Below are 15,023 nucleotides of genomic sequence, written 5' to 3'. Positions count from 1 at the left end.
CCGAGATCCTACATGCCAGTCAGGAGATAAGTTTCCCTGAAACGGTCGTTAGGCAGGCATCTTGCTGCCCGGCGCCAGCACGTGGCAGCACGGAGGTTTTATTCCACAATCGTGCAGTGATGACAGCACGATTCGCCAAGGGCATGACTGTTGATGTGACTGGACATGGAATTTTGCAGTAGGAAAGTTCTCTTATTTGGGCAGCACTGAGACTGCTGTTCTTGCAGACCAGCAGTTTGGCCTCCCCTAGGCCTCATCCCTCTGCTTGGACTCATTCCAGATGAGGGAGCTGGGACCCCAGGGTCAAACCTCAGAGCCAAAGCACCTCTGGCTCATGGAGCGACGCCTCAGGAGACACTGTGCATAACCCACCCCCGGTTCCAGGACACCAGCCAGGGCAGGGGATGTGGTGCCAAGTGTCCCAGCAGCGGGGACAAGCACCAGTGCCTGCCTCCTGGGGGGATGCATGGCTGGCATCCCCTGCTTTCTGTCCTGAGCTTCCCTGGCAGTCCATTTGTGTGGTTTGCCTACATTTTTAGAATCCTGTCCATGTGCCCCAACTGCTGTGTCCCAAGCAACATGCTTAAAGGAAGGCAGACCAAGGCCTCTTCTGATCGGCAGCCTATGGGGTGTGACTGGGAGTCAGCACAGATGTGCTGGGTACTGCCCTTTCTCTCCAGAGCTGCTCAGAATTTCCTTCCCAGCTTGCTGTTAATTTAATCATCACTTGGAGAGAGGAAAGCCCTTTCATGCATCCTGAGAAAGATACGTTCCTGGCACCACAGGGTCCTCGAAAGGCCTGAGAACGGACAGATTAAAGAAAAACTTTGCTCCAGATCAGAGGAACATTTAGGTTAAAAGAGGACTGGATTGCTCTTCAAAATCATATCGTAGGTGGATTGATCTAGAGGGAAGCAGATGTCCTGTGTGGGACCAAACCTGTTGGACATAATAGTGTCTTTGAGCTGAGCCACCTGGCGTGGCTGTAGTGACAGAACCACCAGAACCACAGGCCCACAATGAGCCTCTTCCCAGTATTCCCGTGTGAACTGGGGAACTGAGGCCTCTGTGCTCTGCTCTGCTCTGAGACGCACCTGTGAGAAAACACAGGCCTCTGCAAGGCTCTGCAGCTCCTGACCACGCCTTTGAGTTCCAGTGACTCCCTTCCCTTCTCAGGGGAAAGCCCAGGCCCAAGGCTCCAGTCACTGCTCCCCCAGGTCGCACTGGACACTCTGAGCTGTGAGTCACCTCTGTACTAGAGACCCTGCCCTTGACTTTCCCCTGCAGCCTCCCCACCCTGCACCCACACTAGGCCGCCCTCGTGGGTACACTGGGGGAGCCCGTGGAGACACAGTGCTTACTCCTGGACAACGGGAGGGAAAGTGTCTGAGGGGCAGGAGAGGAAGTTCACCAGGCTGGAGTGGTGCTGGTTGAGGGGGCCTGCACCTTGGAGACAGGTGGCACGGTTCTGCATCAGGTCGGTGTCTACTTACTTCAGTGGCTGCATCACATGGGCCTCTGTGCCACATCAGCCTCATGTCACCACCAGTTTCTGAAAGCAACCCTGTCCCAGCTCTCCCACACATGGGTCTGGCTCAGTGACACCAGGACTCTCAGGGAAAATGGCTGTTTTCAGGTTTGGAGGGAGACTGCGTCCAGAGCACCTGCTCCTGTGTCCTGAGAGGGTCGCATGGTTCCAGCAGGACCAGGGAATGGTCCCTCAGCACCTCTCTGCTGTGTGTGTCTCTTACACATGGGGCCGGGGATCAGGGAGCCCCAGGCTGAGATGAGACTTCGCTGCTACCGCAGCAATTGTCTGATTTAAATGAAAATGATGTGCTGCGATAGGAGATTATTAAATATTTGATGGTGTGATCAAAAGACAATTAAGAGGTGATTGTAGAGAGTCAGTGGCATGGAATGGGGAATCCTTCCTCTGGAAAGGTTGCTGACAGAACCTGCTTTCTCTTTGTCCCAGTGCTGAACTCAGGACAGGAGAAATCGTGAATCCTGGCCCAGGAGGACTACGGTGGGAGGGCACTGTCCACACTGACCTTGGCTTGGAGCAAGACTGGATTTGGGCACTGGCTTGGTTTGCCTCCTGATCCTCCTTGCTCTTGTTCACAGCTCCAGGAGATGCTGCATCCTCGCCCTGTGTCCTGTCCTTGTCCCTGCCCTGTGTCCTGTCCCTGTCCCTGCCCTGTGTGCCTGTCCCTGTCCCTGCCCGGTGTGCCTGTCCCTGTCACTTCCCTGTGTCCCTGTCCCTGTTCTGTATCCCTGTTCCTGACCCTGTCATGTCTCTGTCCCTGTCCCTGCCCTGTATCCTTTCCCTGTCCCTGCCCTGTGTCCTTTCCCTGTCCCTGCCCTGTGTCCTGTCCCTGTCCCTGCCCTGTGTCCTTTCTCTATCCCTGCCCTATGTCCTGTCCCTGCCCTATGTGCCTGTTCCTATCACTTCCCTGTGTCCCTGTCCCTGACCCTGCCATGTCTCTGTCCCTGTCCCTGCCCTATGTCCTGTCCCTGCCCTGTGTCCCTGTCCCTATCACTTCCCTGTGTCCTTGTCCCTGCTCTGTATCCTGTCCCTGTCCCTGCCCTGTGTCCCTGTACCTATCCCCACACAGTGCAATGCCCAGCGTGCAAGGAGAGTGGACACTGCAGTCTGCAGGCAGAAGTGGAGTCCTGTGGCCTCCAGCATGTCTGTCTTTTGTTCTATGTCTCTCATGCCAGCAGCAGGACACAGAGTATGGATAGAACTGGAACCTGTGGGGCAGGTCTGTGTTGCAAAGGAAGTGAAGTTCCAAGCCCTGACCCTCTCATGCCAGCCTGGGCCTGCGTGTCCCCTCCAAGGAGCCATGAGAATGGGGAAATTTGGGAACTGACTGCCCGCCAAACTAAACAACAGCCCAATCTCTCCTCGTTTCCTCGTCCTGTTGCTTTACTTGTGATAGAGTGTTTGCCATGAATAGCGCTTTGCAATGCAGAACAGGAGCAACACAGAGCCTTAACATGTAGAAGTAGCTCAGAGGGATGTGTGGACGTGGGGTCTTGACTGGGAGCTGTGCTTCTTCTCCCCCTGCCTGGCAATGGGCTCTGTCCTCCAATTGTTCCACTTGTCACTGTGGTCTAAGCAGTGACTTTCCTTTCTGGATGTTTTGTCTCACCTGCATATTCTCTTTTTAAATTCTATTACATTTTCATAAGACCCTTTGAGTTAAGATACTGGGGGACCATGAGGTGTCTGCAAATGTTTGGTCTGTGAAATCTGTCTGCGTCAGTGGAAATGGTGCTTCGGTTTCGTGTTGTAGATTTGGAAGCTACTGGTCTTCGCTCTGAGTGGAGGATGGTCAGTGTTTCCCTTCCAGGGTGTGTATGTGCATATGTGTATGATGTGTGCACACAAATGCATATGTGCTGGTGTGTGCACACATGTTTCCGTGGTCCCTCTGAGGGTGCATATGTGAGAATGTGCGTGATGTATGCATAAGGGCTGGTGTGTGTGCACACACGTATGTTCATGGCATGTTCCTCTGTGCACACATGTCTAAGTACTTGCTTCTGTGTGTGCACATGTGTGTTTTTGTGGGATGGGAGCTCTGTGTAAGTCCTTGGTGACGTCATTGACACTTTCTTGGATTATTTGTACAACTGTGACATTTCTGGGGCAGAAACGGGTGCTAATAAGAGCAATAAACTTTCTGCAGATGGAAGATTCTGGGAAAGCAGGTGCCTGTAAACCAATACCCGTGGAGAAGAGGATATTGATGTGCTCACTGGTTCCGATTCAAAGGCACTTTTCTCAGATATAAGCTCTTTGGAGTCTTGAAGGCTCTTCTATCCCCAGCTGCTCTCGACATGTGTTACCATGGTTGTCGAGAAAAGCTGAACACAGAACAGTTCTTTACAAAGGACAGATTTCCCAAGAGATTGTCCACAGCACAGCCTCACTCTTGTAATGTTGCTCTGTGCATGTTAGTCCTGGAACTGGCACAGGACAGATGCTGGCTGACACTTTCATTGAAAAACCCTTTTGACTTGGGCTCACGTGTGTGTTTCAGGGCCAACTGGCCCAAGCACATCACATCCACCATTCCTAGAGCACAGCGCAACTACCCTGGCCCAGGCACAGTGGGCCCTCTGTAGCCCAGAGCACCGTGAACCCACTGCAGCCAGGTGTGACTCTGGGAAGTGTCTGAAACTGTGGTCAAGGGATGAAGACTGACTGTGCAAACTCCACCACAACACGCCCTTGCCTGAAAAGTGTCTGTCACATCCACGTGGCGCGGTTTCTCATGCTCCTGAGTTAGACCCAGGAAAACAAACCTGCTTCATCTGAGACATGCCAGTGAACCACACAGTCTTGATACATTAATCTCCCGAGAGCTGACCCCAGAGCTGGGGCTCACTCACCTGGGCCTCAGGCACCAGAGCAGCAGGGCTAACCTGGAGAATCTTGCAGATTCAAAGCCCTGCTTACGCCTTGAAAGCAATGGTCAAACTTGATTCTTGGTTTGATTTACATGTGCAAGTACTAGGTTTCTCAGGCGGCAGAGAGAGCTTGCCTAGGACTTAGAGGCCTGCTTTTATTAACACTCACATGAATACGTAGCTAGTCTGAAGCATACGTGCTTCCAAGCGTGGCTTTGTGGCTTTTCTGATTTTGTATTCAAGGCACATAAACCACGCAAGTGCTAAGATGGCCCCAGCTGCCCTCTGGAGAGTGGGCAGGCATTTGCATTCTGGAAGGGGCTGCCGGGGGCAAATGTCAAAAAAATCGTTCCTTTTATTATTGTCTGGAACCTCGTTCTATAGCTCGGTGTGTTTTGTTTTTTCTCACAGATTGAGATGCTCGGCCCCTGGCCTGGGAGACGTGCTTTGGTGGCAGCGTCTGTGCAGATGTGGGATGCACAGGGAGCTTCCCAGGGGAGCTGATAGTGCCCCAGGCAGACTCAGGACTGGGTGGGGTCAGTCACCTGTCTGCCCTAAAGGGCACAGTATCTTCTTTCCATTGTAATGGCAATGGACACTCCCACTGAGCATGCATGGAAACCCCAGCCTGGCTATCCATTCCTCTGTGGATGGGCTCTAGTCTCAGGTTTCAGTGACTGAATAACACTGCTTTGAACATGAGTGCAAAATACCCTTTTGACACTTGGAGCAGAGCCTCATGCACGAGTGAACGTATTCCTGGACTGCGCGGCCGCCATAAGACACTCCCTACCCATTATCCAAGAATACCACATGCCAGACACAGTAACAACCACACTACATTTGATAGTGTTCAAATAGGAGGCAACTAATCATAGAGGGAAATTAATCATAGAGGGAAATATATATATGAATATATACATATTTTCAGATATATATATATATGAAAGCTCACATCACTCAAACTTTAACAACATGTTAGTGATATCCTAAGGAATGTCTTAATGGCCCCTGCCAAAATAGAACAATATTTACATTGTTCCATTTATATTTTCTTTCCTTTTTTGTAGCATTTTTAGCTATTTTTCATAATAGACAATACAAAATTTTGATTGTGCTTTGGGACAGGAATTGGGGCTTGGGATGGAAACCTCTCAAATATGGTGGTGGGAAGGTGTAGTGGTGGTGGGTTTGGTGTTTGAATATTAAATGTAATCAAATATTATGGACTACCATATAAAATAAAAAAATTTTAAAAAAACCCAAATACCCTTTTGAATTTGTATTTTCTTATTCTTCTATGTCCAAATCTGATTTTGCTGGATCCTATAGGATGTCCACGTTTGGTACTTAGGGAATTTCTACACTGTTCCCCGTAGGAGTGTGCCAGCGTGTTGTCCTCAGGCCCTGGGCTCCTTTCTTCACAGCCTCACACACACAGTGGCTCTTTCCTGTCTTTTCTAGTCATCTCACAGGCACAAAGGGGTATCTCATTGTGATTTCATTTGCACTTTCTGATAATGGTGGTGTGGACTGTCTGTGTCTGGACTGGGCTGCCTGTAGCCTCCTCTGTATAATGTCTGCTCAGGGATCTGGAACATTGTCTGAAACTTGGGTCCTTGCTTCTGTGCTGCTAAATTCTGGACTTCCTTTATATTACTGTATTATCAGATGTGTGATTACAAAAAGGGCTGGAGCGATAGCACAGTGGGTAGGGCGTTTGCCTTGCATGCGGCCAACATGGTTGACCCGAGTTCGATTCCTCCACCCCACTCGGAGAGCCCGGCAAGCTACTGAGAGTATCTCGCCTGCATGGCAAAGCCTGGCAAGCTACCTGTGATGTATTCAATATGCCAATCACAGTAACAAGTCTCACAATGTTACTGGGCCCGCTCAAGCAAATCAGTGAACAACCAGAGGACAGTGACAGTAACAGTGATTACAAATGTCTTCCAACTATAGCTCACGTGTTGCTTTTGTGGTGTTTCCTTTCACTAGGTAAGCGATTTCCAATATAGCATGCTATCGTGGCCTATCCTGCTTTGGCTTCTCTTGCCTGTGGAGTGGTGGCTCCATGCATCACTGTGGGTGGTGAGTGTATTGCTGTTTTCTTCTGTTTCACAGGTGATATCTGAATCCTAAGTCACTGGCTTGTGAGCTCAAGTGGTGTCAGGCAGCTTTCAATTCTCTCCCCCGTGGCTATGCAGTTTCCTAGCACCTCTTCAAAAGGAGTGGGGATGGTGACATTAGCCACAGCTCTTGTGCCCTTAAATAGCACATGCAAGGAGGCCCAGCTCTGGGCAACCAAGCGAACGGCTCCTATTCCAACCAGGTACAGCCCACCCCCAAGGGCCTGGGACCCTCTCTGCGCATGCACAGCTAGCTCCATCGACGTTCCCAACTCCTCGCTCAGTGCCAGGGACTCTTTCTGGAGCCGCGGCTGCATTAGCGGCCGCGAAATATTTTCCCACTTCATATGCCATAGGAACCATAAGCTACCTTCTTCGATGGAAACGTCTCTAGTTTAACTCAGTCACTAGAAACACAGTAGACAATAACTCATAAGCCTATCTTAACTCACACTGCATATCAAGCAGAATAGTAACAGTGAATGTTAAGGACTAAACCACAGTTTTCACAATGGTAAAGCAACGCAAAAGCCCACCAAACTTTCTTATTGAAGAGTCTAGCCCAGATGACACCAACAGTACTGCAGTGTTAGACAACCTCTCTGACAAGGAATTCAGGAGGGAGCTACTTAGGATGCTTAGGGAACTAAAAGAAACAATGGAAATCAATGCCAATAGAAGACAAGAGGATTTGAAGGCAGAAATGAGGAAAATGCAATCAGAAATGTCAGACCTGAAAAATCTCGTAGGCGAATTGAAAAACTCAGTGGAAGGCCTCAGCAGCAGAGTAACAGCTGCTGAGAACAGAATCAGTGAGCTCGAAGATGAAGTTCAGAGACTCTCCAGAAAAGAGCAGAAAATGGAAAAGAGACTCACAATTCGGGAACAGATGGCAAGAGAAGATCATGATGAAGCCAAGAGGGGTAACATAAGGATTATTGGAGTCCCAGAGGTACAGGAAGAAAACCTTGATGAAGAAGAAACTGTCAAAGACATCACTGCTACAACGTTTCCAGAACTGAAGAAAACTTGTGACCATATTCAGGAGGCCCGAAGGGTACCAGCTAGAAGAAACCGAATAAAAATACCCCAAGACACATTCTGATCAAAATGACCAAAACCTTAGACAGAGACAAAATTCTGAAAGCAGCAAGATCGAAGAAAGAAATCTCTTACAAAGGAGCATCCTTAAAATTCACAGCTGATTTTTCTGATGAAACCCTTATGGCCCGAAAACAGTGGTGGGACATAGTGAAACAACTCAATGAAATAAATGCCTCCCCAAAAATACTTTACCCAGCGAGACTCTCATTCATAATAGAAGGAACAACACACAGTTTCACAGACAAACAACAGCTCAGGAACTTCATAGACTCAAAACCGTGGTTACAAGAACAACTAAATGGGCTACTTTAAGGCAAGAAAGGCCCCTCAAATACACCAAATTTCAACACAACAATGGGACAAAATCCCATAACAATAATCTCTCTCAATGTCAATGGGCTAAACGCACCAATAAAAAGACATAGAGTGGCAGGATGGATTAGAAAATTGAACCCAACATTCTGCTGCCTGCAAGAAACACATCTCAATAGTCAAAGCAAACACAGACTCAGAGTCAAAGGCTGGAAAACAATCCTACAGGCAAACAGCTCCCATAAAAAAGCTGGGGTAGCCATCCTAATATCAGACCACATCGATTTCAGAGTGAGGAAGGTCATAAGAGACAGTGAAGGTCATTTCTTATTGATCAAAGGATCTGTACAACAGGAAGAACTTACAATAATAAATGTATATGCACCTAATGAGAGACCAGCAAAGTACTTAAAACAACTACTCATAGATTTGGAAAAAGACATCAACAGCAACACAATACTAGTGGGAGACTTCAACACTGCTTTGTCACCTCTTGATAGAACAACCAGACTCAAGCTTATCAAGGACATACTTCATCTGAGGAAAACAATGGAAGAAAGGGACTTAGTAGATATATACAGGACACTTCATCCACAAAAAGCTGAATACACATTCTTCTCAACCGTACATGGAACATTCTCCAAGATAGACCACATGCTGAGCCACAAAACATGCCTCCAAAAAATTAAGAAGATAGAGATTGTATCGACAATCTTCTCAGACCATAATGCGCTGAAATTAGAAGTAAATCACACACAAAAACAGAAAACTAAATCAAACACCTGGAAATTAAACAGTGCTCTACTGAACAACGAGTGGCTTAGACAGGAAATCAAAGAGGAAATCAAAAGATTCCTAGAAACGAATGAAAATGAGGACACGAGTTACCAAAACTTATGGGACACAGCAAAAGCTGTGTTAAGAGGAAAGTTTATAGCTCTACAAGCATTCCGCAGGAAGGAGGAGCGAGCACACATAAGTAACCTAACCTCACAGCTTAAGAGCTAGGAGAAGGACCAAAAAAAGGAGCACAACCCGAACAGGAGAAAGGAAATAATAAAACTCAGAGCAGAGATTAACGAGATGGAAACCCAAAAAACAATCCAAAAGATCAATGAAACCAAGAGCTGGTTCTTCGAGAAAATTAACAAGATTGATAAGCCTCTAGCAAAACTCACAAAGAAAGGGAGAGAGAAATCCCTAATAAACCGAATCAGAAATGAAAAGGGGGTCATTACAACAGAAACTACAGAAATTCAAAGGATCCTCAGGGAGTACTTTGAGAAACTGTATGCCACGGAACATCAAAACCTCGAGGAAATGGATAAATTCCTAGACTCCTACAGACTCCCAAGGCTGAACCAAGAAGACCTGGAATACCTGAACAGACCTATCACCATCAAGGAAATTGAAATGGTAATAAAAAGTCTCCCCAAGCACAAAAGTCCTGGTCCGGATGGATTCACTAGTGAATTCTTCCAAATCTTTAAAGAGGACTTACTCCCAATCCTCTTTAAGCTTTTCCACGAAATTGAAATATCAAAAACACTTCCAAACAGTTTCTACGAAGCAAATATCACACTGATACCAAAAGCAGACAGAGATACCACAAAGAAAGAGAATTACAGACCGATATCCCTGATGAACACAGATGCAAAGATCCTCAACAAACTACTAGCAAATAGAATCCAACTACTCATCAAAAAGATCATACACCATGACCAAGTAGGATTCATCCCAGGGATGCAAGGATGGTTCAACATTCGGAAATCAATCAACATAATCCATCATATCAACAAAAGAAAAGATAAAAAGCATATGATTATATCAATAGATGCAGAGAAAGCATTTGACAAGATCCAGCACCCCTTTATGATGAAAACCCTAGCCAAAATGGGTATAGAGGGGACCTTCCTCAACATAATTAAAGCCATCTACCACAAGCCTACAGCAAGCATCATCCTCAATGGGGAAAAACTGAGAGCCTTCCCTCTAAGATCAGGGACGAGACAAGGATGCCCACTCTCTCCACTGCTGTTCAATATAGTACTGGAAGTACTTGCAATAGCGATTAGGCAAGAAAAAGATATTAAGGGCATTCAGGTAGGAAAGGAAGAAATCAAGCTCTTACTATTCGCAGATGATATGATACTATACTTAGAGAACCCAATAACCTCCACCAAAAAACTCCTAGAAACAATAGACTCGTATAGTAAAGTTGCAGGCTATAAAATCAATACCCAAAAGTCCATGGCATTCCTATATGCAAACAGTGAGAGAGAAGAAAGCAACATGAAAAAAACAATCCCGTTCACAATTGTGCCCCAGAAAATCAAGTACTTAGGAATCAGCTTAACTAAGGAAGTAAAGGACCTGTACAAAGAAAACTACAAAACGCTACTTCAGGGAATAAAAGAGGACATGAGGAAATGGAAAGATATCCCCTGCTCATGGGTCGGGAGACTTAACATTGTCAAAATGGCAATACTACCGAAAGCATTGTATAAATTCAATGCAATCCCTATAAGGATACCCATGACATTCTTCAAAGAAATGGAGCAAACGCTCCTGAAATTTATATGGAACAATAAGCCCCCACGAATAGCTAAAGCAATTCTTGGGAAAAAGAAAATGGGAGGAATCAACCTTCCGAACTTCAAACTGTACTACAAAGCAGTAATAATTAAAACAGCATGGTACTGGAACAAAGGCAGAACTGCAGACCAAAGGAACAGGGTTGAATACACTGACATCTCCCCTCAATCATATGATCATCTAATCTTTGATAAAGGTGCAAGTAATGTGAAGTGGAGTAAGGAAAGCCTCTTTAACAAATTGTGCTGGCATCACTGGATGGCTACATGCAAAAAAAATGGGCTCAGAACTCTGCCTAACACCGTGTACAAAAGTAAGATCAAAATGGATTAAAGACCTCAACATCAGACCAGAAACCATAAGATACATTGAAGACAAAGTTGGCAAAACCCTCCATGACATTGAAGCTAATGGTATCTTCAAAGATGCCACGCCACTGGCCGAGCAAGTGAAAACAGAGATAGATAAATGGGACTATCTTAAACTAAGAAGCTTCTGCACCTCCAAAGAAACAGTGACCAAAATACAAAGACAGTCTACAGAATGGGAAAGGATATTTGCCGAATACACATCTGACAAGGGGTTGATATCCAGGATATACAAAATACTGGTTAAAGTCCACAAGAAGAAAACATCCAACCCCATCCAAAAATGGGGCAATGAAATGAACAGAAACTTTCTCAAAGAAGAAATCCGAATGGCAAAAAAGCACATGAGAAAATGCTCTACATCATTAATCATCAGGGAGATGCAGATCAAAACCACAATGAGATACCATCTTACAACTCAGAGACTGGCCCACATTCAAAAGAACAAAAGCAACCGATGCTGGCGCGGATGTGGCGAGAAAGGGACACTCCTTCACTGTTGGTGGGAATGTTGACTGGTTCAGCCCTTCTGGAAAACAGTATGGACGATTCTCAAAAAATTAGAAATTGAGCTCCCATTTGACCCAGCAATACCACTCCTGGGAATATATCCCAGAGAGGCAAAAATGTATAGTCGAAGTGACATCTGCACTTGTTTGTTCATTGCAGCACTCTTTACAATAGCCAGAAACTGGAAGAAACCTGAATGCCCAAGAACAGATGACTGGTTAAAGAAACTTTGGTACATCTACACAATGGAGTACTATGTAGCTCTTAGAAAAGATGAAGTCATAAAATTTACATACAAGTGGTACAACATGGAAAGTATCATGCTAAGCGAAATGAGTCAGAAAGAGAGGGATAGACATAGAAAGATTGCATTCATCTGGGGGATATAAAATAACAAAATATGAGATTAATACCCAAGAATAGCTGAGATCAGCACCAGGAGGATTACTCCATAGCTTAGTGGCCAGTCGGGCATTCTAGAGGAAAGGGCAGCTCAGACAGAGAAGGGAACATCAAATAAAGGGTGTTTGGAGGACCCTCCCAGGAGGGGAGATGCATGTCGAAAGTGGACTATGGACTGAACATGTTTGCCACTCAATGCCTCTTTTGCAGACCACAACACCCAAAAAGAGAGAGAGAACACAGGGGATTGCCCTGCCACAGAGGCAGGGGGGGGATGGGGGGATGGGGGTGGGGGGATATTATCCATGGTGGTGGAAAATGGGCACTGGTGGAGGGATGGGTATCTGATCATTGTATAATCAAACCCAAGCACAAAAAATTGTAAATCTACAACTGTACCTCATGGTGTTTCACTAATAAAAAAAAATTTTAAAAAAATAGCACATGCTATTTGCCTGTAAGCATGAGAGCCCGGCAAGCTCCAGAGAATACCTCGCCCACACGGCAAAGCCTGGCAAGCTACCTGTGTCGCATTCGATATGCCAAACACAGTAACAACAAGTCTCAAAATAGAGATGTTACTGGGCCTGCTCGAGCAAATAGATGAACAACAGGAGGACAGCATGTAAGCTTATTGATGAGGTCTCTGTTCTAGCCCTTTGGCGGGTGTGCCTTATCTTGTTCCATTGCCACACTGTTTTGATTACTGGTGCTCTCTACTGTAGGCTGAAGTTCAGGACCTGGACACCTTCATCTTCTTTTCTCTCAGAATTGCTCTGGCTATTCTAGGTCTTCGGTGGTTTTACCTGATTTTAAGATCATTTGGTTGTTTCTTTGGAAAATGTCAGATATGGGCAGGGATTGTATTGGGATTGAAGACTGCTTCTGTTCAGGTGGCTGTTCAGTTTTTCCTGCAGCCTTAGCATACGGTATGTCCCTCCATGTCTTTCTGTTTCTGTATCTTTTTTGTGTTGAATGCTGTCTGCTTTCAGCAGAGACCTCCCACCATCTTGGGTAGGTTTTCTGTGATTGTGAACAGGACCATTTTCTTGATTTCCCTCTTTTCTGACTTATTGTGTATAGAAGAGCAGCAGATTCATGTGTATTGATTTTACATTCTGCCACTTTACTGAACTCATTATCTGCTGTCCATATTGTCGGCAGAATGCATCTGTCATTCAGTCTTTTAAACAAAAATTCAGCTCTGGTTTTATGACAGGCAATCCTGTGATTCATAGATTCCCAAAGTATAGGAAGTATTTTCAGGGCCTGCTTCAGGCTGCACAAGAATCTTCATCTGTAATTTTTGTATGTGAAAGAAAATGAGTTGGCATATTATTTTGACAAAAATAATTGTTTAATATTAAGTAAAAGAAATGCCTTTTGGACCTCATATTGGTGACCAGCTTTTCCCTGGTAATCACTTTACATTCAATTGGGTTTTTTTAAGAGACATTGAATGATAGAACAATGGCAAGCAGGTTAAGGCAATACCAAATTAAAAAATTATTTTATACTAGATACATGCTTACAAGTGAAAGAAAACACTGCCAACAGGTTTTTAACACTTACCATATTACTATCACTTCTAACAGGGACTGTGTGATATTGATGATGAAGAAGATGATGATGGAGATGGAGAGGAAAATGGGGTGGTAGAAATTATGGCAAAGATGGTGGTGGTGGTGGTGGTGGTGGTGGTGAAGATGGTAGTGGTGATGGAGAAGTTGATAGTGATAGAATGATGATGGTGATGGAGAGGATGATGGTGTTGAGAGGATGATGGTGGTGGTGATTGAGAGGACGGTGACGATGGAGAAGACAATGGTGGTGGTGTGGAGAAGATGGTGACAACAGAACTTTATAAAGAAGAACTGCCTTTCTTCACACCCTCTGAAAATACCCTTTGCACCACGATATTGTCCAACATGGAAAATCTTGCTACTGGTACCTTTTTGGTTGCAAGCCGATCTGAAGTATTGAGTACCCTATCTTCAGCAAAGGTACCACTTTGTGGCCAAGAGCTCTCTTGAACTCCAATTTGTACTTGGAAAATCTTCCTGTCTTTGTCACTGTCAAGTGAGATTTTACGGCCTAAGAATCATATGTTCTAAAGTAACAAAATAGGAGACTAACACCCAAGAATGTCTGAGATTAGTACCAGGAATTTTACTTCATAGCTTGGAGGCCAACCACACATGCTAGGGGGAAAGGGAGCTCAGATAGAAAAGGGAACACCAAATAAAGGTGTTGGGAGAATCCTCCCAGGATGGGAGAAGCATGCTGAAAGTAGACTATAGACAAAACATGATTGCCACTCATTGCCTCTTTTGAAAACCACAACACCCAATAAGAGAGAGAACAAAAGGGAATGCCCTGCCACAGAGGCAGGGTGGGATGGGGGGGGATAGGGGGTGGGAGGGATACTGGGAACTGTGGTGGTGGGAAATGGGCACTGGTGGAGGGATTAGTATTTGATCATTGTATAATTGAAACCCAAGCACAAAAATGTGTATGTCTGCAACTGTACCTCATGATATCTCACTATTAAAAATTAACAAAAAAGAATCATATGTTCACTCCCATCACTTTACAGAGCCAAGTAGAGGGTAATGATAATCCCCCTCTTGTTTGGCTGATGAAACTTCTTGGAGAGTGTTTTTCTTTAACTTTCATTTAAATGGCCTTGTTTTGGTCTCAGCACTGTTTCATTCTATAAAATCCCCTTGACTAATGGAGACCTCATTTCCACAATCCTTTTCTCTTTTCTTAAATTGTCGTTTGGTACCTTTGTGATTCCTTCACCTCATGGAGCACATCGTTCTTTTCAGAAAAACAATAAGAAAGTATATCTCTGAGGAATTCCAGTTCTGTAAATCACAGAACTTCAATCAACAATGAAAACATTAGTAAAACAAAAAGCAAGGAATATGCTCTGCTGCAGTGTGGGCTGTGGAGAGTCTAACTGGCACAGTATTCACAGGTGAACACTTGTCTTTGACGTTCTAGAGACTTTTCTCCTAGACTAGTTGACACTGAAACTGGAGCTTTCAGGGTCTCAAGACTATCCTTCATGGGGCAATGTCTGGAATCCCTGTGGGCCGATGGCCATGGTCATACTTGCATAGAGAGCATCAGACACCTGTATCTGGATGTTTTCTTGGTTGCTCACTCTACTCTG

The sequence above is a fragment of the Sorex fumeus genome, unplaced genomic scaffold, assembly GCF_029834395.1.
Source record: "Sorex fumeus unplaced genomic scaffold, SorFum_2.1 ptg000028l, whole genome shotgun sequence".
NCBI lineage: Eukaryota > Metazoa > Chordata > Mammalia > Eulipotyphla > Soricidae > Sorex > Sorex fumeus.
Note: the sequence above shows the minus strand (reverse complement) of the source record.